The sequence below is a fragment of the Falco rusticolus genome, chromosome 6 (genome assembly GCF_015220075.1).
Source record: "Falco rusticolus isolate bFalRus1 chromosome 6, bFalRus1.pri, whole genome shotgun sequence".
NCBI lineage: Eukaryota > Metazoa > Chordata > Aves > Falconiformes > Falconidae > Falco > Falco rusticolus.
In genome coordinates this window covers 40,003,197-40,029,813 of record NC_051192.1, presented here as the reverse complement: position 1 = coordinate 40,029,813, position 26,617 = coordinate 40,003,197, and positions in this window count along the sequence as shown.

Here is a 26,617-nt window from a genome sequence, read left to right as displayed (position 1 = left end):
CTTTGAAACAGAAAGTTGCCGTTGAAAGGCCTTAGACTGGCATCACTGGAGATTTTGATGGATGATTAAGACAAATACCATCTGGACAAGGAACAGCAAAGTGCCCCCAGTATGCTATTGTCTGTCAGTCCTGGCCCTTAAATGCCAGCTGTAAATGACTGTCAGGATAGGATGGGTTCTGTCACAGGCCCATTTATTCCCCTTTAAAAGGACAGGATGCTTGGCAATGACTAGGTTCTCCAGAAAAAAATTGTCAAAAGAACTGTTCTCTTCTCAGACTTCTCCTTTAAATGTGTCTCCTGATTCCTGCAATGAACTTGATTAACTAAGCAGCTGGGGTATTGTGTGCACTGCTTATTATACTGATCACTAACATTTCAGCCCACATTGTGGAGATCCAAGTTTTGTATGTCATCTTACACTTTGAATTTAAATATAGCAGGGTATTTTTGTTCTGTTCTTGCTGTGCATGGCAAAATAGTGGGGCATCAGTGTGCAGAAAGAAATGAACAAGAGCACATGAGTAACAGCATTTTATACAAACTACCAAAACACTAAGTCCATTTCACTGTTCATAAAAAATACTCCAAAAAGTGATAAGACAGGAACAGTTCTGTCCAAAATACTGATCTTCCTGTGTTTGCAAAATCTTGGCTAATGCCTTTGGTTTACAAAAGTATCAGGAGACAAAGACAGTTTAAAAAGTGTGACACACAAGGGAGAAAGGATATACTTTCTAGTGAGTCCCTCTAAAACATTTGTTGAATGTCCTTCTATTGCTGCAGAAAGGAAACTGGATTCTGTGACCCAGCTGATCCCCCTAGTACTTTGTCACTGCTTCCAAAACTTTGAGTCATTACATAGATATGAAGGTCTCTGTGCACTCAGGAATGCCCTTTGGATACCAATGTCAAAATTAAAAAGACAGCAGCGGTTCCTTTTTCCACCTTTTTTGTATTTCACTGCCCTTCTAATTATTGCTAAATCAGAATTGTCAGGCTGATTTTTATTCATGGAGTTCATACAGATCATCTTCTTGACTCTGAAATTCAGCAGATTTTTTCATTAGTTATTTCCTAAAATATCTTCAACTTCTTTCTCATTCAAGTGATACAAATAGAATACAATGCAAAATAGAAGCACACTTACTAGAAGTTTTTCAAGAGGTGCTGCCTCTTTCTTTGGTTATTTAGGAGCATTTTTGTTTGCTTGCAAAAGCAAAGGAATACATTTGCCAGTCTCTTGACACTCCTCTGCAAGTGTACGCGCCTGATATGAATTCTGTCACAAGCCAGTGGGAAAAATTTTTGTTGGTGCCCATTGTGTAAAGATTGGCAGCACATCCGTGTTTATATACCATTATGGGTCTCTTGAGCTGCTTATCTTTCTCAAGTCCTAGCATTCATCTTAGGCAAATCCTACATCCTGCCACAAACCTACTGCCTAACTTGGGTCAAGTCACTTGGGGCCAGATCTAGGCACAGTGTGGCAATGCTCAGTACAATGGTCAAGCTATGTGGTTATGTTTAATTCAGTATCCTCTCTCTGACAACTGCTACTAGGAGAGAAAGGTGCAAAATCCTATGGCCTAAATGGGATTTGCCTTTCTCTGCCCCCTCCCGCTGGTAATAGGAACGGTGTCAGAAGCCAAGAAGAAGATAAAGGAAAGTGAGAACAGTAAAATAAGTAAATAAATAAATAGATTCTGCAGACACAGAAATCCACCCAAGACATTTCAGTAGAAGTGAGGATAAAGAAAGAAAATGAAACAGAACAGAAAATTATAGAAGCAAATAACAGAAAGGAACCATTATAGAATGATAATGCTTACAGCATTCTTTGTAGTGGATATCTATTAAAAATGAATGTCTGAATGAAGTCTGAATGAAAACCATATAGTCAGATAAAGTCGAGGTACCTATTTTCTTTGCATCTGTAATCTCATGCCTCAGCCTGGGCTTTAGCCCAGCCATATTCTGAACCCATCATTTTATCCAAATGAAGACACAGGATGCACATTTCCCTGACTAGCTATTATGGGTGCTATAAGCATGAAGAATCTTTGTATTTTCACCTGAAAACAAATAAATTGAATTCGAGATGATCTTATTTCCTTTGTTTGAACTGAAACAGATCAACAGAATTGCTCACATGGTTGGTATCAGCTTTACAGGTAGGTCAACAACTTAGTGTTCTGGAAACTCGTCTTTCAAAGTCTGTTCACACAGCATGAGGAACTCAGATCCCTCCCACCTTGACCCCTTGGCCATTCTGGAAGGTGACTGAGGGGGGGATAATGACAGCTCCACAAATATTAGTCAGGCTTTGTATTTAAAGTCGGTGAACAGTTTGCTCAGCGACAGTCATCACACTGCCTCATACCCAGAATAAATACTCAGTAAAGATACAATTACTGACACCAAGAATCATGTTTTGTGAACCTCCAAGAGAAGCTTAAAGATCCTCAGCATAAAAGAGAAAAATACACAGAGATTCAAGGTGGTAATTTAGCATGATTTTTCTCATTGCGAAAATGTCCTTGCTGCCATAGAACTGCATCAGATCTTAAATATTCTTTCCATTTAGTTCATTTTTATTGTATTAATAAAATTATGACTTTCCAAAGTAAAATCAAATTTGATAACTCCCACACAAAGAAGAATAAACTGAAAGCCAGCATGTTAAAAGTGTTATAATTTGCATTCACATTATGCCTTTTATCATATAATCTCAAAATATTTTTTAAAATGGCTATTATTCAGTTTTTCAGAGAAGAAAGCAAAAAAAGAGACACAATCATGAAGATTAATACTTTTCAACTTGGATATAAATATTAGATACAAAAAACATGGCCTAGCATTCAGAACATCTGAATACCTAGAGCTGCTAGTGCTTCTGAAAGTCAGGCCACAGCTGGCATTCAGGTCAAGTGTATTGGATTTGCATTGCAAGGTTTTGATAGCAGGGGAGCTACAGGAGTGGCTTCTGTGAGAAGGCTCTAGAAGCTTCCCCCATGTCCAATACAGCCAATGCTGGTCAGCTCCAAGATGGACCCACCACTGGCCAAGGCCGAGCTCATCGATGACTGTGGCAGCTCCCCTCTGACAGCATATTTAAGAAAAGGGGAAAAACACGGGCAACAGCAGCTGCAGCCAAAGAGAGGAGTGAGAACAGGTGCGAGCAACAGCGCTGCAGCCAGCCAGGCCGGGGCAGGAGGTGCTCCAGGCGCCGGAGCAGGGGTTCCCCTGCAGCCCCTGGTGAAGGCCATGGTGGGCCAGGCTGTGCCCCTGCAGCCCATGGAGGTTAACGGTGGAGCAGATAGCCACCTGCAGCCCATGGGGGGACCCCATGCTGGAGCAGGGGGATGCCCAAAGGAGGCTGTGACCCATGGGAAGCCCATGCTGGAGCAGGGTCCTGGCAGGACCTCTGGACCCGTGGAGAGAGGAGCCCAGCTGGAGCAGGGTCCTGGCAGGGCTTGTGACCCCGTGGGGGACCCACCCTGGAGCAGTCTGTGCCTGAAGGACGGCACCCCATCGGGGGGACCCCACGCTGGAGCAGCTCATGAAGAACTGCAGCCCACGGGAAGGGCTCACGTTGGAGGAGTTCGTGGGGGACTGTCCCCTGTGGGAGGGACCCCAGGCTGGAGCAGGGCAGAGTGTGAGGAGCCTCCTGCCCCAGAGACAGCGTGTGATGGACTGACCGCAGCCCCATTCCCCGACCCCTGCGCCGCTGGTGGGGAGGGGGGAGAGAAAATGGGGAGTGAAGTTAAGCGTGGGAAGAAGGAAGGGGTGGGGGAAGGTGTTTTGACGTTTTGGTTTTATTTCTCATTATCCTACTCTGATTTGATTGGTAATAAATTATATTAATTTCCTCAAGTCGAGCCTGTTTTGCCCATGATGGTGATTGCTGAGTGATCTCTCCCTGCCCTTATCTTGACCCACGAGCCTTTCGTTGTATTTTCTCTCCCTTGTCCAGCTGAGATGGGGAGTGACAGAGCGGCTTTGGAGGGCACCTGGCATCCAGCCAGGCTTAACCAACCACAAAAATATATTGACTAAAATTAACTATTTTCTATTTAAACTTTTTATTGCTAAGGATTTTAATTGCTTAGGAGTACGTCTGGTTGAAAAATGAAAATGATTTTCATGAAGTATTTTGAAGTCTCACATTTGAGTTCATTCCTAAGGACTTGAAACAAATTGATTTTTATTTCACTTCTCTGTTTATTAAGCAATAGTTTACAAGTGAATGATTAATATTATTTCTCATATAGTTTTCAGATAAACTAAAATAATTATTAGGAAGGTTATTTTTAAAATTATAAATAATTCAGAGCCTTCCCCCTCTCCTATTATCTGCAGTTACCTGCTGACCAGACTTTACTCTACTTACTCTACTTTCCCACAGTAACTTCCTCAAAAAGAGAAAGCACGACCCATTGACAGCTTCCAGACATTTCTATAAAATGTCACCAATATCTAAAATTACATACCTAGCTGTGCTGAGAAATTCTGCACCAGTTCTTGAGGTTCAGGCTCAACACAGAACATCACCCATCCTGCTCAGGTTCCTCAGGACAGGCCAAAAGGCCTGCAAGCCATGCTAGCATCTCATAAGGAAGCAAATGTTTGGACAGGATGGGGAAGGGATGGAGGGAGCCCACTGTCCACTCCAAAAGCAGATGCTGGAGCAGGGGATATACCCTCACCCAGGAGAAGGTGGGATGCCCTTTTATGAGGCTGATACAGCTCTCCAGCTTTCCTTTCTGCTCAGGTTCAAGGGGAAGGGGGAGAAGATGACTTTAACCTTCCAAAATGTCTTAACTCTGTGAGGTTTTGAATAATCTAGAGATGCAGGTTCAAATGTAGTTAAACATTGGTCTTATTTCCTGGACAAAGTGTCTAAAAAATGGCAATACTGAGAAAAAAGACACAGATCACCGTTGCTGGCATCTTTTCTCAGAAAAGGCCACCCAGCTCTGTTCGGTGTTTTGCCACATGCAAACCCATTGCAGGTGTGGGCAGCTCTCATTTCTATTCATTCCTCTCCAAACCCCAGAAGGCAGCCTAGCCCCATGCGTTTGCTTCCTCGCTCCCCACAGAGGGATGGGGGAGGGAACTGGAATAGTAAAATTCACGGGTTGAGGTAAAGACTCGACTTTTAATAGGTAAAGCAAAAGCCACGCACACAAGCAAAGCAAAATAAGGAATTTATTCACCACTTCCTACCCGCAGGCAGAGGTTCAGCCATCCCCAGGAAAGCAGGGCTCCATCACACATAGCAGTTACTTGGGAAGACAAAAACTACAGATCTGAACATCCCGCCTTCCTCCTTTCCCCAGCTTTTATTGCTGAGCATGTCACATGGTCTGGGATATCCCTTTGGTCAGCTGTCCCAGCTGCGTGCTCTCCCAGACTCTTTGTGTACCCCTGTCCACTGTCTGGGAGAGCAGGATGAGAAACAGAGAAGGCCTTGAGGCTGTGTAAGCACTGGTCTGCAACAGCTGAAATGGGGGATTGTTATTGACACCCTTTTGGTCAGAAATCCAAAAGACAGCACCAGTCTCTGTCCATACAGCCAAAACCAGTACAATTCCCCACACAGACAGAAGAGTTAGCTATGCCTCTCAGGTCATCCACTTCTCTATTTGTCTTCATAGGGATTTCTGGTCCATCCTTTAGGAAGTCTTATGCTACTTTCTCTGTCTCTAGTTGCAGAAAAAGCCCTTTACATTCAAGTATATCTTCACCCCAGTTAGTGTGATTATCTTTCTACTCAAAATCCCAGCTGAACCTTCCATATCTTGTAGCTCTTGCTTACTCACCATCAATTTCTATTGCCATAATTCTTTATCGTAGTCTACTTGGCAAACTACATCTATTAAACAGTCAGTTTGGGGTGAGGAAGTTCAAGGAAGAAGGAAATAGTCTTCAAACTGAGAGTGCAGCCTGAAGTGCAGATGGCAAAGATGTTAAAAAGTAGCCTTGTCATTAAAAGTGGCAGCAAGGAACTGAAGTCTATTCAAACTACATGTTGGTAAAACTCATGCTGATGGAAAAAATGGGAACGTATAACATCTTTCATCCACCCTGTTTCAAAGGACCTTTGCACTTCGCAGCATTTGGTGAAATTATCAAAAAATGTTGCCTTGATTCATCCCTAATTGTACTGCATCTAACCATGAAGATTTACATTTGTCCTATGCACAAGGCCTAGGCAAAAAAAAAAAAAAGAAAAAAACCCAAACCTACTTGTTTTTATTTTCTTCCTTTAACACTTCATTAACTTATCAGCTTGGAAACAGAGTTTACCCTCAGCCAATTCCCATCTGGTTCCTCAACAGGTTTTTTGCAAGCAGTAAGTCCGTTATTATTGCTAGGGTTGTTTGGCTGGGTTTTCTCCTATTGTCAATCATTTCTACTATTCTTAAGTGAAATGTTCCAGCTCAAAAACAACTCCCAGTAGGCAATTGCTGCCCAGGCATGACCTCAGAACTGAGTGCTGTCATCATTGAAGAGATACAAACACTGAAGTTCTCTGGCACCAGTATTTCAGAAGGAAACCTGCCTTGTATATGGGACTGTGTCAAAGATCACAAATAAGTCAATGCGGCAACAAGTGCTTAAAAAGCTAATGACACTTTGATTTTTGCCTGAAGGTTTTCAGTCATTCTCAGATGCCAGAAACTTCATATTCTCTTCAGTTTAATTACACATGATTCTTCTGGAATGTAAACATTTCAGCTGTGGTCAGAGCAAACTCAATGGCAATAGCAAATCTTTTAGGAAAATTCTAGCATATTTTTAAAGCCAAGGGATGCCTCCTATTCCAGTTTGATCCTGGCAGAAAAATAAGCAGGTGAACATAATGTTACAGTTCGGCTTTCCCCTTACTGAGCCAAGACTGATAAAGACATTAAGGTGTCACTAGTGCTATCTGTCTGAAAAAATATTCAGAAGCAATGCTGACAGACAAATTTGCAAGTCTGCTACCCAGATATTAGTCTGCATAGCATAGGAAAGCCTTGTCACAAAGATCTTTACTTGCTGTTTAGTCAGTTCAGCTTCTTCCTCCTCCAGCTGTTCATCAGAAATTGAAACTGTGGCTATCAAATCCAGAAAGATGTCTCAAGGCAAGCTGGCCAGGTTTAAGATCAAAGGCTAATGAAAAGGTTAGTAATCTATGCTGAGGACAGCTGGAAAGTTCACCCTGGAGACAAAACTGATTAGCTTGAATTCACAAGCTATCTTTTTGCTAACGTTGAGTATTAAAAGTGTAGGATGAAGAAATCTGCAAAGGTGGAGAAAAATCTTTGTGTCCAGATTTCACTGTATTCACTTCGTCTTCTCATACATACTAATGGACCTCTGTCAGCCCCTGAGTAACAATAGCATGAGTGTTTCTTAGCAGCTAAAATGAAGCGTAAGGACAGAATGAGGAATCTACAACAAGTAGAAAAGCATTTGCCAAGGCACTACTGTACAAAGTTAGTTTCACTGATTTAAATCACACCTTAACATTTTATTAAAACCTATAAGCTGCTGTGACCTGTTTACTACCTATATGCTCTACAAACACCAGACAGCTGATAAAAAACCTACCCCCTATACTTCAAAGGCAACTTCTGCTCATTTTGTTCTTTAGCACTGGTTTGGCTTCTAAATTCTCATTTTCTCCCAGACTTTTTGTTCAACCACAGCACCACCTTTCTTTGTTGGGCTACTCCCAATCTGCAGAGGAACTACATTCCTCTTCTCTGAGAGCAGTGATGAAGAGACTACACTGGGTGCTGTCTTGGCAGATTGAATTTCTTTCACTGCTTTTTTCTTTCCATTTCTGTATGTATTAGCAGCAATGCCATAATGCCAGAGCAGTAGGTGAAGACCATCTCAGAATCAACTTTCACATTCTCACAGCAATCAACAGTTTTCTGGAAATTTTATGCTGTTTAACATTTGTTAGTTACTGATCATCAAACCCCTTAAAGCAGAAGGCTTGCTCTTAACTCCAATGCCAAAAGGCTGACTTAAAATAAAGTAGAAAAATAAAAATTGTTACCATGCTCAGTTTTATTTTATTCAATACAAAGACTAAATCCAAACTAACAATTATGTTACTGTGGTTAAATAGCCATGATGTTATCCATGGCAAAAAAAGGACTCTCTGGAAGCAGAAGATTAATGAAAAATACATAAAATAAATTTTAAAATAGCATTAAAAACATAAAAATGTAACAATGGGAAAGGTGTAAAGAGTGTTAAAAAGAAACTTGAATTTGCCTGTACAATGAGACACTTGAGGGAACAGGAGAAAAAGACTAAACTAAACTACAAAAGAAACAAGGGAACATAAAGGAAGTATATAAACAAACAATAAAGAGAAAACATTTGTTAAACTTTCCTATCATTTAGTATACTAAAAAAACAAGAATGAACTTTAGCAAGCTTAGGAACCCCTTATTTACATTCACAGAGCAAAGGTAGCTGTTCTGTTGGTTTCAGAGATGTGACATGAATAAGTGTTTGTCTCTGTATATATGCTTTATCTTTCAGAGTTTTCACTTGATAGTTGCTCATTGTTGTAAAGGGTGAAGAAAGATCAGTGCTATGAGGTTTATAGTATTTAAAATGACAATGAAACTAAGAAATTCCTAATCTACCACATACTGGCTTTACTCTGGTAGACTTCCTTTCCTGTTAAGATATATCTAATTGCAAAAAAGGGTAGAGAAATTAATTTGGCTGATCATTTTTAATGTATGAATGCATCACTTGCTTTAATATTTCTAACACAACTTCTGAAAACAATTTTTTGGTGTGTATAACATGCTTGTGTTTCTGGAACAATTCAGTTTTACATCAATACTATGTATGTTTCACTTGTACTTTTTGTCATTGTCATATAGGGTTCAGGTGTAGTCAGCAAACCTAACCAACCAGCCTCCCTGCAGAAACAAAGTAGGTAGCTAGGATTAATCAACAGATAGAAGTATTTTCAGCAGGCAGATCAGAAGATACCTCTTATCTCTAGTGACTGTGTCCTGTGTCCAGACAGATCACCCAGCAATACTTTTCAGTCTGAAACAGATATAAGGACAAGATCACATTTCTGTCAAATTAATCAGAGAGCATAGCATGGAGTCAGTTTTATACCAGACTCAGGAGAGTCCTTGACACATGGTCCACATGTCCATCCATGGAGTTAAACTGGTTTTTATTTTAAATAGATTTGGACCAACAGAAAAATTTTTACCAGATGAATACCTGCTTGTCGTGGTACTGGTTTTTCTTGTTCACTAACGTAAAGTTCAAAGCCACACTTGTAGTATTGTCAAGCCACAACAAAATTCAGGTGAGGCAGTGTGACATACACTTCCTCAGACTGAAACATTTTCACATTTACAGTTTTTGTGCTCTTCCACACTTTCTAGAGTTCTCTGTCCCTGTTCTGTTACAAAATTTTACTAAGCTTTGCATGTCCAGACAAGGTATTATAAGGTCAAGTAGCAGAGTAGCTGTTCGCTAGATAAAGGTTGTCTTTAGGTTAGGCTATAAGTGGCTAACAAATTGTTGGATAGTGTGACTTTCATCACACTTTAGAAACCCTGTAGCTTAATATAGTTCCTGTAGATTCTGAGGTGGAAAGAAATTTGTATAAACATTTTAACTAGCTTCCAAAAGTTGGCTTGCTTTCTCAGTTGGTGTCTTGCACAGCTACATGTGTTATACACTTGTCTGGTGAACAAGCTTCATTAAGTTCCACATCCCATACTTCATCTACTGTATTACATGCGTTAACAGTTCCATAACGCTCTGCATATTTTATCTGGCAATGCTTTAAGTTTAGGTTATGTTACACATTAAAAATTATGCAAGTCAGAAGGAGGCTTTATAAAACTCGCTCAAGATTTTGTAGTGTTCGAAAGTCTCTTAAATGCAGGACATCAACTGCTCAAATTATATGGACATCACTGAAAATTACCCTTTCTAATATGCTTACTTACTGCTCAAAAGGACATTCATATGATTTGTGTTTTCAGCGCCGTCTGGGATAGGATGCTGCATTTGTTTAGGAGTAACATCTAAGCATTTGCCACTTCCTACAGATTTGTGAGATCCAGGGACACAGACTAGGGAGGCGTTTGTTTTGTTTATTATGTAGTGGGAAATAAAAAAGGGAGAATAAACTAACACTTTCTTGAAATGCCACTGGATACTCTTCACTGAGTTGTTGAAAGAGGTCCTCCAAATATAAAAAAAGCTGGTGGCTCACCAGAGCAAGTTGCCTGGCCCCTTCCCTCTCACCATTCTTCCAAGGAAACCTCTCAGAAATCAGAAGGCCTGCTGAGTTTCTCTGAACTGCTCCCTTTCTTTGACACATTTTCACAGTCCCTCCATGGTAAGGAGATATCTGATGTCACTTGCAAAATACACTCGGTGTTAAGCCACCATTTATAAATTTGGTCCTGTCCTGAACCACGCTGCACAGGTCACCTCCTGCAGCATGCTTGCCTGCTTTTCTGTGTGAGCAGATTTGTGCCTTCTTGAGTGGTCAAAGTATCAACAAAGACGTGCGTCTGCATCTGTGTCTCCCTGCAGGTATCATCCCTGCACAGCACCATGTATCTTTAGCAACTTTATCTATAGATCAGATAGCAGCTATACCATGAATGCCTCCACTGTAGTGGTACAAACTTCTCAAGCCAACAAGATGTATATCACTGATTAAGCGGATGGTTTGATTTGCTCAGATTTCATGACTGGGACTCTACACATGTAGTGCAGCTTTTGGATCTGGACACACACAGGCTATTTTAATCTATATATAAATCAAAACCACAAATACGCTTTTCTACAAATTAAAGTCCTGGCTCCTTGAAATCAGAGGGAGTTTTTTCTTTGTCTTTAATGAATATTTGGAATGAAATCTTGGCCCAAAGGGCTTTGTTACAGGCTTAAACACATGCTCAAGTATTTTGTTGAGTCAAAGCCACACATTAGGTACACAAAGAACGTTTTAAACCACAGTTAATATGGTTTTACTGATCAGCTTATATACAAATAAAATTAAGTACTATTCATTTTAATCCTTTAATGGCTAAATCTTTATGGAAGCTATAAAGAAATTAGCAGGAGAGTTTCACAACAACATGTGATTTAAATTTTAACAAGTCAAACATTAAGCAATAATTGACTTATGATCTGGACCTGTGCAAACACATAATTATCCTGATTCCTTTTTTAAGAACATTTATGTGTTAAGTTTTAGCTATTAAATATCTAAAGTTATTAAACATTATTAAAATGAACCATATACATAAGTTAAACATCAAAGGATAGATGTATGCAGCTTGATTGCAACACATAATATAATATTATTTCTAAAAGCAACACAGAACAACATATTAAAAAGGTATCTAATTGTTAGTATATTAAGTTCCTTCATAGCTAAAATATAAGTAAGAGAAAACAAAGTGACTTAACATCTAAATGAACATTAAGAGGGCACAGAGAGATGACCTCGGGATGAAGAAACACTCTGTTCAATGAAGTTATTTCATTTCCAAACAAATTTCAGTACACTTATGATAGTTTTTCTTCCTTGTATTTGTAAAGAGCAGCAAATCAGAAATACCAGTTCCTAGCCCTAGAAACTTCGTCTTACAGCTTTTAAAATTTATTAAAATCTTCTGGCAATCTCATGATGTATTTAGCCATTAACTTATACAGATAGCAAATACCTGACCTCCCAGTTTGTTAACTAATTAGCAGGTCAAATTAACTGCCAGAATTAAGAATATTTAATACTCAAGAGTGCAAATCAGCGTTGTCCACACTAGTGATAGTAATGTCCTTATGTAACACCTACCTCAATATTTCACCATTAATGGTTGAACAGCCTCATTTATATATCGACTGTTTTAGAAAATGTGCCCTAACATGTCCCAAGGCACATATACAAAATGCAATAACTTGCACAGAAATAATGCCCTACAGTATAATAATATACGTGCATAGGAAAAAATGTATGGTATGTAAAAATCATTCAAACAGTAAAATGGATACTGATGCAGAAATTTTTTCAGATATGGGTTTATACACTAGAGATCTACTCACCTAATGCTGCTAAGAATTCAGAATACACCCTTTAGGGAACATTTAAAGAAAGCAGACCCTAAATCAGATAGGTCAACTGTAAAAGAAGTTCTCTCCCACTTCTGTTTTCCATGCATGCTTGCCAGAAAGATATGTGACACCCTAGCAGGGAATACTCCACAGGGCCTAATGTTTCGCCTATGCAGATATGATATATGCAGAATGATCAATGGAATAGTTTTTCCACACAGAAATGTCTTGCTGGTTGCCAATTTTTATTTCTTTTACCATTCCTTATCTTCGCTTTTTTCTTCACCTAATGGCTTAGAAATTTTGTTTTATTCACTTCAGTGATAAGCTTATCTTACAACAAGATGCAACAGAATTATTTTGTTTTCATAATAAAAAAGCCCTACACTGATGTCATTCACTACACATAACGCTATAATTTTATGTCACAACTCTATTTTCTTTAACACTTGTAATGTAAAGAAAGTTTCCCATTTTTTACAGTTACATTTTCCAGTACTGTAAAAGGAAAAAAAAAAAAATCCCTTAATGCCATAAATATCAGGGGGGAATTGAAATATTTGCGTTTCTGGCAAAAGAATTAGGATCACTACAAGGGGAAAACTCAAAATGCAGCACTTCATTTTCAAACTGCAGTAGTCTTTGAGGGTCAGGCATCCTAGCAATGCTGACCCAGCACTTAAATTTAAAAACATCACCCTGAGCTAGCATGGGTTTTGTTGCCACTTTCACAATGCAAGCATAAGGCACCAAGACAGGTTACCATACCATCACTGCAAGAGTACAAAGTTTCATTTCAGATGGTATCAATCACGCAATAATATATATATGAAGTTAAACCCTCAGTAATTCAAAAGTAGAAACCTTTGTCACATGTCATGATTACATGTCCATTTTACCAATCCATAATGAGTTATGGCCCATGCCCTCTCCACCCAACACTGTAGATGTTAAGTCAGAAAACTCAGTCCTGTTTCTTGGTCTCTCGATTTCTTTTAAACAATTCTCACTAAATTCTGTATACTTTGGAATGTTACGTCAAATTCTTATTTGGTTGGATAAAGGAGAATATTAGAAAAAGTTCCATGTCATACAAGTGACTTCAATTCTATTTCAATTTCCAAAGGCATTTTCATGGAAACCCTCAAGTTTTCCACCTATGTTTCAGAAAAATTATGCCGTTCCTTTTTATGCTTTTCTTTATTGACTTTAATCATAGAGTTTGAAAACAAAGAAAAAGTAAGTTAAAAATATCAGTTTTAAAATACACAAAAGAGCAATTCTGAATGGATTAACAGATATATGTGATAATTAACTCATTACTATATGCATGCATGTGATTTGTGCCATTTAACCTTTATGTGCATTATATATAAAAACATTCCTTGGAAGAAAATTGGAAATTAATCTTTTTCTTTTTTTTTTCTTAACAAATACAGACATGTTATTTCTGGGCTGTACTGATAAAGAATCCTCTATTGATTGTGTAGGGGACTGGGGGAATAAGGTATCTGGTGCAAAACTGGTATCAAATTCATCATAGTCCAGCTGGTAATCTTCTACTAAAGAGGTATTTCAATCCTCCTGTACATCTCTAGATTGATTCCTCTGTTTTGGTACTACAAGTAGCACAGCATTAGATTATTCTAACATTACAGAGAGCAATTTCAAGTGACCTACCTTTCAACTGGTACTTAATTTCACATGTTGGTAGAACTGGGCTCATAAGTTCTTGAATTTTCTGAAGCTATAAGACCCACTGGGATCAGCTGTAAGAACATAGGGATCAAGAGTGGTCAGAGTTTTTAGTGCAAGTGATAACCCAACTGAAGTAAACATCTACTGATTTCCAGAGTGCCTAGGGGCATAACAGAGTGTCTGCAAATACATCAAATTTCAAATGGTCTCCAGATTGTGCTGGTATACCACTCGGAGTGAAGAATATTGACTCTGACCTGTCCAGGGTGATAATAATGTTTTGGAGTTCTGATTTATAGTAAGTGGGAATAAAGTCAATACTTAGATAACTCCTTTTGAGAACTGGTTAGGATGCTAGCCTCGAGAAACCAAGAGATCTGTTCCCTCAGCTGTCCTATTTAAAGTCTCAACAGTATTTCAATGACCTGAGCACCTTTGTTTTATCAACAGACTTAAGAAGTTGAGTCTCCAGAGTCTCCAGCTACTTAACCACAGGAGAGGATCAAAAAACTATCCCTTCATTGTTCTTGTGTTTGGAGAGTGTGTATAATAAAGGCTGTGGGGCACTCTCACTGAAGTGAGCAGGACACTATAAAATCTATAGAAAGTGGTTGACTGACTCAGGGCTTAAAAATCATGAAAAGGTGAAAGCTGTAATCCATTTTTTTTATTATTTAATTAAGTCAACAAACCAATGTATTTATTTGAAAACAATCCAAAAAATGACATTGGGAGGGGAAAAAAAATAAAAGGAAAAAAGGGAAAAATGTTGGTTTCAAAAGCATTGTTTTTCTGCCAATTCCATTTTTAAGTATTTAGTATTAAGTGAAAACAAATGAACCCAAGGAGCTAGCAATTCCCCACTAGAAATCCCTTCCTGTCTCGATTACTCAGTTCCTCAGTTCTCACCATATTTTCCTTTGTTCCTCAGTTCTCACCATATTTTCCTTTCTCTAGTTCTCACAATTTTTTTCTCACCACGTCTGACTTCTCAATGTAAAAACATTCACACAAGAAAATTGCATCCTTATATTAAAAATAATCATAATTATCCAGCAACCTTTTCAGTTATATATCATGAAAACAAAACCTCAAAAGGGGCAAGAATAAGCCTAGGTCCTCCCATTTTCTGATTAACTTTGAAAGGCAGCTCCATACAGGTGACTAGATGTCCTCAACATATTGCATCTGTTATCTTTTATATGCTTAGCACAGACTCCTGTAGAGACATTTTCTTAATTGTGAGTCAGAGAAGGTCTTGGAATCCCGACTGTCTCTTTTACTTTATCTAATGTGACAGGCTCATTTGTCCTAAATACTTCACTTTGCAACCCTCAGAGTCATCCTCTAGCAGTATCCTATAACATGTGTCACTCTTTCCCTACTAATATCCAATTAGGCAGTCATCCATCTTTCGCTATTACCTTCTTTAATCAAAAAGTCATATGCAGAGATGGAAAAGATCTATTTTACCCTGCTCCCTGTCAAAGCAGATTTATTCCCTAGAGTATATGTTCTAGCGTTATGTTTATTTAACTTAGATTGCTACAGATTTTCAAAATAAAGTTTGAGCCAAATAATATGAACAGCTTGGATTACACCATTTGGGAGTTATATGATCAGTAACCAATGCCAAGAGAATCAATAGACAGGAAACAACATTTAAATTGTGAGCAGGGAAATAAATGTGCCTGTTGCTCTACAACCAAATACAATTCATAGGACTAAATATTAGTTAAATAGATTCTAGTGGAACTCTAATAGCTCTTTAGAAAAATTGGACCCATCTACTCTTGGCAGCCAAGTGGGAGGCAAGACAGAGATTGTCATCAAGGGTCAGATGTTTTGCATTATCAATAAATTTGCACCACTAACTATTTGACTTTTCTTTTTCCTTTTTTTTCTTTTCTTTTAATGAGCCAATGTAAAATAGCTGGACTTTTTAACAAAGGAGCCCAGTCTTGTCCAGGGAAAGTACATAGGCCCAACCTCGACTGCTCAGTGGGTGTGATCAAATCCAGAAGCCTCTTCAGTGTCTGGGCAGCCAGCAGACACTGCCAGTAATGCCAGTGAGTGCCAGCTACAGTAGTAGTTATTGGACGTAGTCATTTGCCCAGAAGGATTTGGGCTGAGACCACAAAACTCACTTAACATAAATCATGGAGCAGTTGTCAGAAGACAATATTAGGTCATCACTGCCTCACAGAGACAGCTCTTTATGCTGTCATGATGCCACTGGGCCTGTCTTCCCACGTTCTTCCTGCTTTGTCTTCTCTCACCTTGTGTGCACAAGGCGTGTATCATTGCATGCAAGCCAACACAAGAGGGTGAAGAAGCAGCAGGAGAACAGGTCAGATAATCTCGTACCAAGGGACACCAACAGCCCTGTCAATACCATCTCTATTGATGCAAAGGAGGTCACAGCTCATTAGAAGTGAGAAGAATTGCTGTTCAGAGAAATAAAAGAGTAAAGGGAAAAATGAAAACAAATAGAAGGTGATGACACAGACAGATCTTCAGCTTTCTAAGTACCTTAATACAAAGGCATGACTACACCAAAACACAGACATCCACTAGATGAACTCTAGATATGACATAGGTGCATTCAGTATTAGTTCGGCCTGTAAATTAACATGCAAATTGATGACATTTCCACTTAGCCTTGCCTATAGAAATAAAAGCCCTAATTAAATAATAAAAACTGATATACTAGAAGTTTAATTAAAAAATCATAGTCCCTGCAACACTTTCAACTTAGCTTTTTTATAGAAGCAATGAAATAAATATTACGTAAATGCCTTAAAGAGAAACATCATTTTCTGCTGATGAATATCAACAGCTTCACGCACTGTCTTCATTTATAAGGTCAAGTTGCAATAAACTGATGAAAAAAACTTCTTATAAAAGGGAATAGGCAAAGCCAAGAACCCATTTGTAAGGAATAGTCATTCATAACCCTCAATCTCAGCGAGCTCATCTGCACTAGTGAGTTAAGGGAATGTTCCCAGGCACTGGGGTACTGTTGGCTAAATTGTTAGCACTGACACTTATAATGGCTTTGTTGCAGCCTGAAGATCTTCTCTTTTGATGACTTTTCAGGCACAGCTCAGACATTATTATGGATTTGGTGACCAGGAGAGCAGGTTAATGTGGATATGCTACTTTCAAGTTCACTTCAGAGACCAGTCGCAGACATATTTAAATTACTGTCACAGATCTGGCATCTGGAAGCACAATTCACCCCAGAAAAGGAGAAAGGAAGTGAAAGACCTACTCTTTGTTTTCCCTGTGTCTGCATTAAGAAGTGATATATTATCAGATATAATGCCATACAGGTACTAGAATCACAGTTTTCCCATGCAGACTGGCTCCATAGTGAGTCGCTGTGAAGAAAAGATGCTCTATGTGGAGGATAAGCACCATTGTTCTTACCCCACTGTTTTGCTTGCTGCCACTGGGGATCATTTTTGCTGTGAACTCTGAGATACCGCTGTGACTGCCAAAAGATTATGAGAATTGAGGGTGAATTGTTCTTGTTTCAGTCAATATTTCAGTCTTTCTTAACCCTGTCTTCAGGGCTAGCTTCTCTCTCTATCAGATTTGAGACTGCTGGTATGGCTTGTATCTGGTGGTGAGAGAGCACATTTAGTTGTCAGGAACCTGAATACTATGACAGTAGAGAAAAATGACAGTGTTAGGATGACAGACAGTAAATAGAAAATTATGGGTGCTGAGGGCATTCACTGACCATCTGTATATGCCAGGATGGTCATTCTGGGCTGAGGAAATAAAAAATCTGAATTATGACTTAGTGACTTCAGACAGGGAAGGCTGTATTCTTGGTATTGCATGATAAGCTTGCCACATCCCTACAGCAGTGCCACACTTAAATCAAAAGTACTTTGAAGCAGAAACTCAGGGAGTTTTATCTGTGGGGTCCATAAAAGTAAAGAGTTAGCCTGGTTAATTTTTAAGCTGCATATGCGATTTCCTCTCTTACATAAAGCCATTAACTGGGTCCTGCGAAACAGTACCCTTTTAATCCTCTTCTGAACAGGAGAATTATTTAACAGGCTGCTCATATTCTAATACCGTTACTTAGTCCTCAGGTTTGCCTTTGCCACTTAGTATCTTTATCGTCAAGGAAGTCTCACAGCAATTAATGTAGGTGGTCAAAAGGCAGTGATGGTGCCTGCAGTGGGAGGAATGCAAACAGGGTGGGAGTACAGTTACAATGCCACCAGTGAGTATCAGCATCCTCTGAGCTACCCTTGCCTGCAAAGCTGTAAAGAAGGCTCTAGCACTGCAATACAAAGAAAGCCTGCTTTCAAAAACACAATTCGGTAGACTGAAGGCATTCCGAACACGCACTGCAAGAAGGTTCGATCTCAGCATTTCAAGTGGCCCTGTTGTTATCGCTGAAGTTTGTGACCACCTGTTCAAAAAAAAGGGGAAGGAAAATGTTAGAAGCGAATGAGACACAGAAAGCATTCCTGTAAATTTTGACCAGTTAGCTACAAAGGCTACAAAATCACATCATGGTAAGAGTTCATTGAGGGCAAACTTAAGTGTATATTGACTGTCCTGGTTTCTGGCGTTTTGGATTTGATTTTAAGTGATTGGTAAGACATTGTTTGACTTTGTGAGACAAATGTCCTTCTGGGAAGAATGCATAAGTATTCAATGAACCAAAGCAAAATACTAGCTTCTGAAAAGTTAATATGTAGGACATTGCAAAACAAGCAACAAAAATGCCTCAAAAGAAAACCATTTAAACCGGTATGTTCCAACAGCTCCTGCTGAAGGACACATCTGTAAGTATTAAATTTGTGCCTTCCTTTTGTTTTTTCCTCTGAGGCTGAATGGAAGTGCTTTCTTGTTATCTTATATCTGAAACTAAGTTGGGATAGCAAAGGAGCTGTGCACTGTTATTCATATTGCATATTAGCTTCTGGGTTACAAATCTTTGCATCTTTTTTTCTACATGTTCTTTTTTGCCGTCTGCTTTTTCTGGCACAGGAGCTACATGCTGTCTTGAAGCAATTTCTTACATTGCTTTTGGTCCATTCATTCACTCCCTCCCATGTATCAAGGGTCATAGGCTCATAACACTTTTGGGCATTTGATAAGACACCTCCCTCCTTCTTTTCTTTTTCTGACATAAAATTGGTCTTTCATTCATTGTGGAGAGGTTGTCTCTTACAGATGAGGTCAATGGTGAAAATAGGTTAAGAAAGATATTTATCAAATAGAAGAGGATTGGTGAGAAAATTTCTTAACATTTTCTGTAAAAAACTTCCCAGAAATAATGAACTGATACAAGTATCATGGTGGCTTTTCTAATAAAATTTTAAAATAACATTTCTAATAACAATTATCCCTACATTCAGCAGGGTGAGTGCAGGGGTAATTTTCTCGGCTTCAGATGATGATGGGAGTTTGTGCATTATCCCAAGCATTAAGTGTAAATTGAATAGAATGTAAATAAAAATTAGTATTGCCAAGTCTATTCTGGTGAGGACTGATCTTAGCTGATGTGTCTTTCATGAAGATGTTAAAGGATCAAAGAAAGCTGCTGACTGACATTGCTAATGTTACTCTCTGAAGTGACTGGAGAAGGTCACAGAAAGCTGTCCTATCATCTACAGGAAAAGGGCAACCTACAGAGACCACATCCACACAAATGTGAACGATCCAGTGCAGTGTCTGCCCACATTCCCAACCAGGCACACTCCACTTGTGTTTCAGAAGCTGTATTACCAAGATCGAGGGGCTCTTTGCTCAACACCTACTGCCTCTAATTGACATTAGTGCAGATACGCACCAGGGCAGGTTTCCATCTCCACCTCTCAGAGCAGAGGTCTGTCTGTGCACATCCCAAGTAGATGTGCCCCTTGAATATACAAGCATGGTTTAAACTGCTTGAAAATATTTTCAAGGTTATGCTTGGAAACAAAAGGATCCCTGTGCCAAGAAAAATCTGAAGCTCTGCAAATAGGGAAGGATGGCCAGACTGGACTCATTTTGTGAGCCAGTTCAAAGCTTCACCTTCTGACCCAGAAGCAAACTAGCTCTCTGTCCACCTTAGAATTCAAACACAGCATGCAAATAATTTGTTTTGGACCTTACGATTGGAAAGCTAGGGCATTTTTGATTGAATATTTACATTGCAGGTTTGCTTTACAATTTTATTCATAAAAACCCCACAGTCCAAATAACTGGTTACTGGATAGCTTGCAAGGATAATTTTAAATTGTCCATGTATTTTATTTGAATGCTTAGGCATATTTTCAGTAATGTATTGGTTTATGTTGCTAGAGATTCCAACTGCTTGCACAGCCAAAAGCATGCATTTGGGAATAATTGGGGATTGCTACTAATATTATCTGCCTTTTTTTCTTATTTTTTGCTTTTGATTGCCCATGCAAGTTGTACTTGTAAATTGGCGAGATCCAAAGGAGCTTTTATTTGCTCCCTGCTGTCAAGCTCTGGGAAAGGGAATCAGGGAGGATACAGTCATGCAAATAACAACTTTATTTCAAGAAATATCATGGTTTAACCTGACACCTTAAGTGAGCTATTGCTTTATCTCAACCCACTTTATCTGAATGAACACCTGGGATGTGGTTATCTTTGATCCTTGTCCAACACTGTTCTGTGATCAGGTATATTTCAGACCCTCCTTACCTCAGGCCATGCAAGATGGCCATTGTCACAAGGTTCTCATGCACATCCTAGCACAGATGGCACACAATCCTCCACAACACCAACAGATATGAGGCAATCTCAGATATTTCACCAGTTTCCTTTGCAGTCTACTGGTACTGCCCCTCTCTGACCTTGCTTCATGTTCTGTCATTTTCCAAGTCCTGCACTTTTTTTTCAGTACCCCAAGCTGCTTATATTCCCACAAATTAAAATGCACTTGCCTTGTCCATTTTCTCCCCTGGGTCAATTGCATAGTTTTTCTCTTAACCTCAACAGCAATAAAGGCAGAGCCACACACGTGCAAAACTAAACTCATGAGGGGTCTTCTATCACACCAAAGATAAAGGTAAGCTGGGACAAAAAAGGAACTTTTTACTCATAACAATTCTCTTCTAAAAAAGTGTAAAATTTTGTCTAAAATAATTGCTGTTATTGGTGATAAAACAAAGGACTACTGGTAATGGCAAATGTCGTGTAACTCTACATAAACTCAACAGCTATAGCTACTGGGACAGACTATAAAACACACATAAAATTTTCTTCTGTGTCCAGGAAGAGCTGGACTGTTGAAGGAATTCATCTTTCTTTCTATCGACATGTCCCCATTACAGGTCTCCCCCCACACCTCTATGTTTAAGTCTGCTCCAGTTCTTTGAGATACCACTGCTCCTATGTGCTTATGACTTCCATGCTGAGTTATCTGTCAGCAAGTGTAAGGGCAGCCTGCAGCTAATGAGAAGTCACTAGAAGGGGAAGGATGTTTTGCTTATCCATAAGCCCATAATGGCTTTCAGCCATCACTAGCACTATGGTGTTTAGAGAGCTGGTTCAGCCTGGCAGCAGCTTTCATGAATAAATCTCAAAGCTGGGTATGAAAACAAATGAGATGCAAAATGTAGTGGTAAATCAGGTTGTAACCAGTCAACCAGTCAGATTTTGACAGTTCAACACTCAGATGATTAGGCTTCTACAAGAGAGCAAGATAGTTTCAGAAACAATTGCCCCAAAGTCAGAAAAACTAAACTAAGAGTAAGTAACTTAATGTGGTGTCCCCCACTATTTCAGCAGGTCATACAAAACTCAGCCCTACTCTGTTTAAATGGGTCACTGTCGTAATGGTGTCTATAGCGACAGAAAAGATTTAACCAATGTTAAACTGTGTTTTAAAAGGGAAGCAGAAAATTAGATTAAAACTAGGAATTACAGCAGATTTGTTTAAAAACACAATTACCATTTTGGGGAATGAAGAAGGGTTTCTGCATATCTGAGCTTTCTAACAGTGTAAGCAGGTATGTATCTCTGCATACCTGAATTGCTGGCAATAGACTGGTTGATATGCTCATAAACACTTATATTTATACATTACTTTGATTTTATAACTATCAAACTTTTATGTGTTAATTTGTGTTGTGTTAGTGACCAATACTCCTCCAGGGCATATAACCTATCCTACACAGCTTTCTTCATAATAGGTCAATAAAAGAAACCTTATAGATTTTATGGTAATGTTGTAATTCAAATATTAGATGGTTTAGTTAAGACACTCTAAAAGAAAGAAATTGCTCAACAAGTTTATCTACACAGTAGAACCATTATCTCTGGACTCACTGGCATTTTTCAAACCTTGTGAGGGAATTCATCTCATAGACTATTAGTAGTCTTTGCCCTATAGCACATACAGCTACCTCTCTGTAGGTTGTGTGGTTATCTAGTCATTTCCTCTGGAGTGTCATAAAAATGTAGTAAACATTTTACAAACATAGAAACTTACAGATCTCTGCTTTGCTGAATTTATCAGATGCTGTTTCATACACATCTAGCATCTCTCTGAACTTCATGGGCTTGCTCAGAAGTATAGAATTAAGCACAGATGCTTTCATGGCTGTGTGACTAGCCACAAATCCTGCAATTGCTTCTAGTCCAGCTGATCCCAGATACCACAGGGAATTCTGCAATGTCCAGGACTAAAGTCTTAATACTGGTAAATCAAGTATTTTAATATATTTCATTATCCCTAAGTCAATCAGGACATTCTGACAGAGAAACTGTAAAACTGATGAACACAAAATATGAAAAGGACAATGTCATTAGGAAGGGAAATACAGACATATGGATTTTTCAGTTCCTTTTCCAATTACTTTGATAGAAGTTATAAACCCCTTTGCTTTCTGCTCTTGGTGAGGGTTCATTTATTTAGAATCACATCAGATTTCCCTTGTTCGTCTTACAGTCTCACATACTTCCCTTCCTTGATTCAAACCTATGGCGATCCACTGTTTTCAAACATAACCCATACCTCATATAATACTATGCCTGTTTGAGAAGACTGGTGCTTGAAAATAAATTGTCAATAATCTCATGAAGTCAGAAGCAGAGGGGAGTCAGAGCCTGGGACAGGGGTGGGCAGCGGGGGTGGGAAAGACTGTGTAAGGAAAAGAAACGTTCTGGGGAGTCAGAATGATGCAAAAGTAGGAGAGTTTTCCAGAACAAATTAGTTGTATTATCCTTTACCCATCTACCAACAACATAACTAGCAGAACATAGAGGAGTTTCTTTTAACAGAAGCATGCACAAAAACTATGAGACCTTTCTTTCTGACTAGTACACTGAAAGCTGAATCCCTTCTTTGTACATTTTGTTGTGTTGCTCTTTGAATGAACAATCTCCTTGGCCCCTTCTTTTGTCTGGTCCCTGGCCTTGCAAGCAGAGACTGCTCTGCAGCAATTGTGGTTCCACTGAAATGAATGCAGCTCTGCTCGGTAAGTGGGAAGATCTGTGTAGACCTTATTGCAGGTCTGAGGCCTACATGCTTGGTCTGCTATAGCAGCATAAAAGAGGATGTAGCTGTGCAAGAAAGACACTGGCATGGGGCTCTGAACATAGGTATTCAGCTCCCATCTTTGGGTTGGAACATGCAAAAGGCTTTTGCAGTCCTTTTGCAATGCAGCAACAAGCTCATTCCCTCAATTCTCAGCATGAAAATTAAATCATCAGCTTCTTTTTAATTCTCTCTTTTATTCGTCTTATTTTTGGGGTAATAACATATTTGGGTCAGCAAGGATAGGATTCTACTTTTGAGCTAGTTATCTTAGCTCTTTTTAGTCAGGAGGAAGAAACAGACCTTCTAGCGAGCTATTCATCTTATCTTAAATGAGATACCTAAACTAGGTTATACCATTAGTACTCAAAATCACCCATTTTTCTTTATTACTATTCAGGTAATCTAAGGTGACTAGCATGACAGTAGACAACTGTACAGTATATATCAGTGTTTGATCACATTAATCCCAGTCCCCCTGTATGTCTCTGTGGCCATGATGAATGAACTAGAAAACAGACCTTAAAACGTGATACCAGTTTGCTCCCAAATACAAACAGAAATTTAAAAAATGGGAGCAAACAATCTCTCCTGAGCATTTCACATGTCTGACTCTATCTTCTAGGCTTGATAACAACAAAGTTGCATGGAGTCTTGGGCTTTTGTTCAGTCGGTATTATCTCCCAAGAGGTCTACACACTGTTCAGAATCACAGAATCGCAGCATAATTCAGGTCTCCAGTCAAATCTCCTGCTCAAAACAAGGTCAACTACAAGGTCAGATCCTGTTGCTGAATCATGAACCACAGAGACCAGATTATTTAATCGAAACCCTATATTCTTCTTCCCACTTCATAGAAAACTGTACATTCTCTTAAAAACAGATAGTTACGTATCTGCAGTTCACTATCTTCATTTTATGAATCCTGAAAAATGTGAGATCAAGTTTTTCTTCTGCAGTCTTGAAAAACAGGTTTTGTTGTTTTTTTTCATTTCTGATCTTGGAGACATAGGATTCTAACACCTGAGATTTTCAGATAATCCTTTTACAAGTGTGAGGCTGAGGTAACAGCACTGGAAATGCTACTTTGTTAAGTATAGCACTACAGCCAATTTCAGTTATGTCTGACCAGATAGATCCATTTCAAGAAAATTATTTTTAATTGATCAAGTTTTTCCTCAGACATTTTTATGTATCTTATATGTGCTTCATAATCTGTTGTATTTATTTTCTCACAAAATCTCTGGTGACACAACCAGCACTATTATCCACACACATAAAACTATAATAGAAAAATACTAAGTAATTTATCCACAGGCATGGACAGGAAAAACACTCTGAGCAAACCCTCAATGCATTTCCATTAACAACCTCAACTGAAACTCCAGTCCTTCCTCTGTGCCCACAGTTTGGGCCTCTGAAAGGCATAAACAGGAGCTGACACTGACACATGTACAGCCCTTTAGAAGGACTCCATATAATTTCTTCAGGGCCTGGTTGTTCCCGAGTGTTGCTGACAATCGGGTAATGCTATGGCATTGGTCATTAAAGGCTATAAAGGGCAAAGACACTATACCTGACTTCAAGCTCCTGAGTGTCAAACCATGGCATGGCAGAGGTAATCTGGGGGCAAACATCACTGTGTGCTTCCCCTTGTTGAAGCCTTCCCCTGTTAGTTGCCAAGAGACAGGAGTCAGCCCAGCTGACCTTTGATGTGATCTGATACCATTCTTCTGCCTCTCACTCCTTGTGTACCCTTCAGGTATGCCCTAACATCCTTCCTTCTGCACCATCTTTTTTTTGGAAGTCTGGCTTTACATTGCATAGGAAAAGGGGTTTACTAAATTCTCCTTCTGCTTTAGCATGGCTGCTCCCTGTCCAGTTTCCAGCAACCCAAAATGGGAGGCAATCTGTAGGAAAAAATTCTCCAGGATTTCAGGTGGAGTTTAACATCAGTATAATGCTTTGTCTTAAAATGAAAAACTCCTTAACTTGAGTGTTACATACCATCCTCTTCACAGCTCCCCTTCACAGAGGGATTATAGTTTAATGGCTATAAGTTCGCTATATATAGTGGCACTATTTTTAAGAAAAACCTGTCATCTACTGCTCCGTCTAATAAAGACAAGAGATTCTGCAACTATTCACATCAAAATATTCAGCCTGACGTTTCTTATGAATCATGAGTCAATGAATTATGTAGCTTGCTTTCTCTTAAGCATGTAATTTGATCTCCAAGTATGAGCAACAGTTTCTGTATTTCAATCAGTAAACAATTGCTCTTTAAAAACATTCCAACTGATGTTTATTTGTACAATCTGTCCTTCAGCAGAGCCTTGGTCTGATGAAGTAAAAGATGTAACTCTAATAGCAAAGTGTCTAAAAACTGACAAAACATTACATTTGATCATGTGTGATGAGTGCAGTAAGGAAGTATGTAGTTTGGAAAGCTGATACAGCATCTCATTGAAATGACTGTGTCTTAAACATTGCTTATTTCTGAACTAACCAGTTGCTATCATTGCAGTGAGAAATTTCTTTTTTAAATTACAGGGATCACATTTCTAACAAAAAGCATGAAAAATGTATCATCTGAATGTAAGAAAAATGAAATATTTTTCTTCAGTCTTAAGTTAAAGGTGGTTATTGTGGGTACCTCTTTCCCTTGGGAAGAATGCAATGGGGTCCTTCATTTCATTAGAGATATCAAACATGGAATCAGTATTGGTGCTGAGACCTTGACTGGTGGACAGGCTGGGTGGGCACTTTTAGAATAAGAAAACAAGATGTTCTTTCTTGATTAGAACAACTCTGTTGCAATAAAGCAGGCTACAAAATAGAAAAAAAAAAAAAAAAAAACAAACAAAACCTAGACAATCAAACTGCAATTTGCTTGTGAAGCTTGACTGCAGTTGTATAACCTTAAACGTAACAACTGTAGTGCCAGACAGCTTTGGACATCCATTTTTCAGACAAGAAAAAACAAGAGGTTCCTACTCGCTCTTCCAGTGGACTAACACATTGTCCATTATGCAACACTCAAAAACATCATTATAACACAGATATTTAAATACACAATAGAAATTTCTTATAATTTCTACGGTAGGCAACTTTTTCAGCTAGCTGCACATCACTTTGCAGAATTTATCCAAACCAAAGAAATATGCTATTACAGTGTAGCATTTTAGACACTCTCTGCAGGAAACAGCACCTAAGGACTGCACTGGTCAGCAAGGTGTCTCAAAGCAAACTATTTCAAAGCACCATG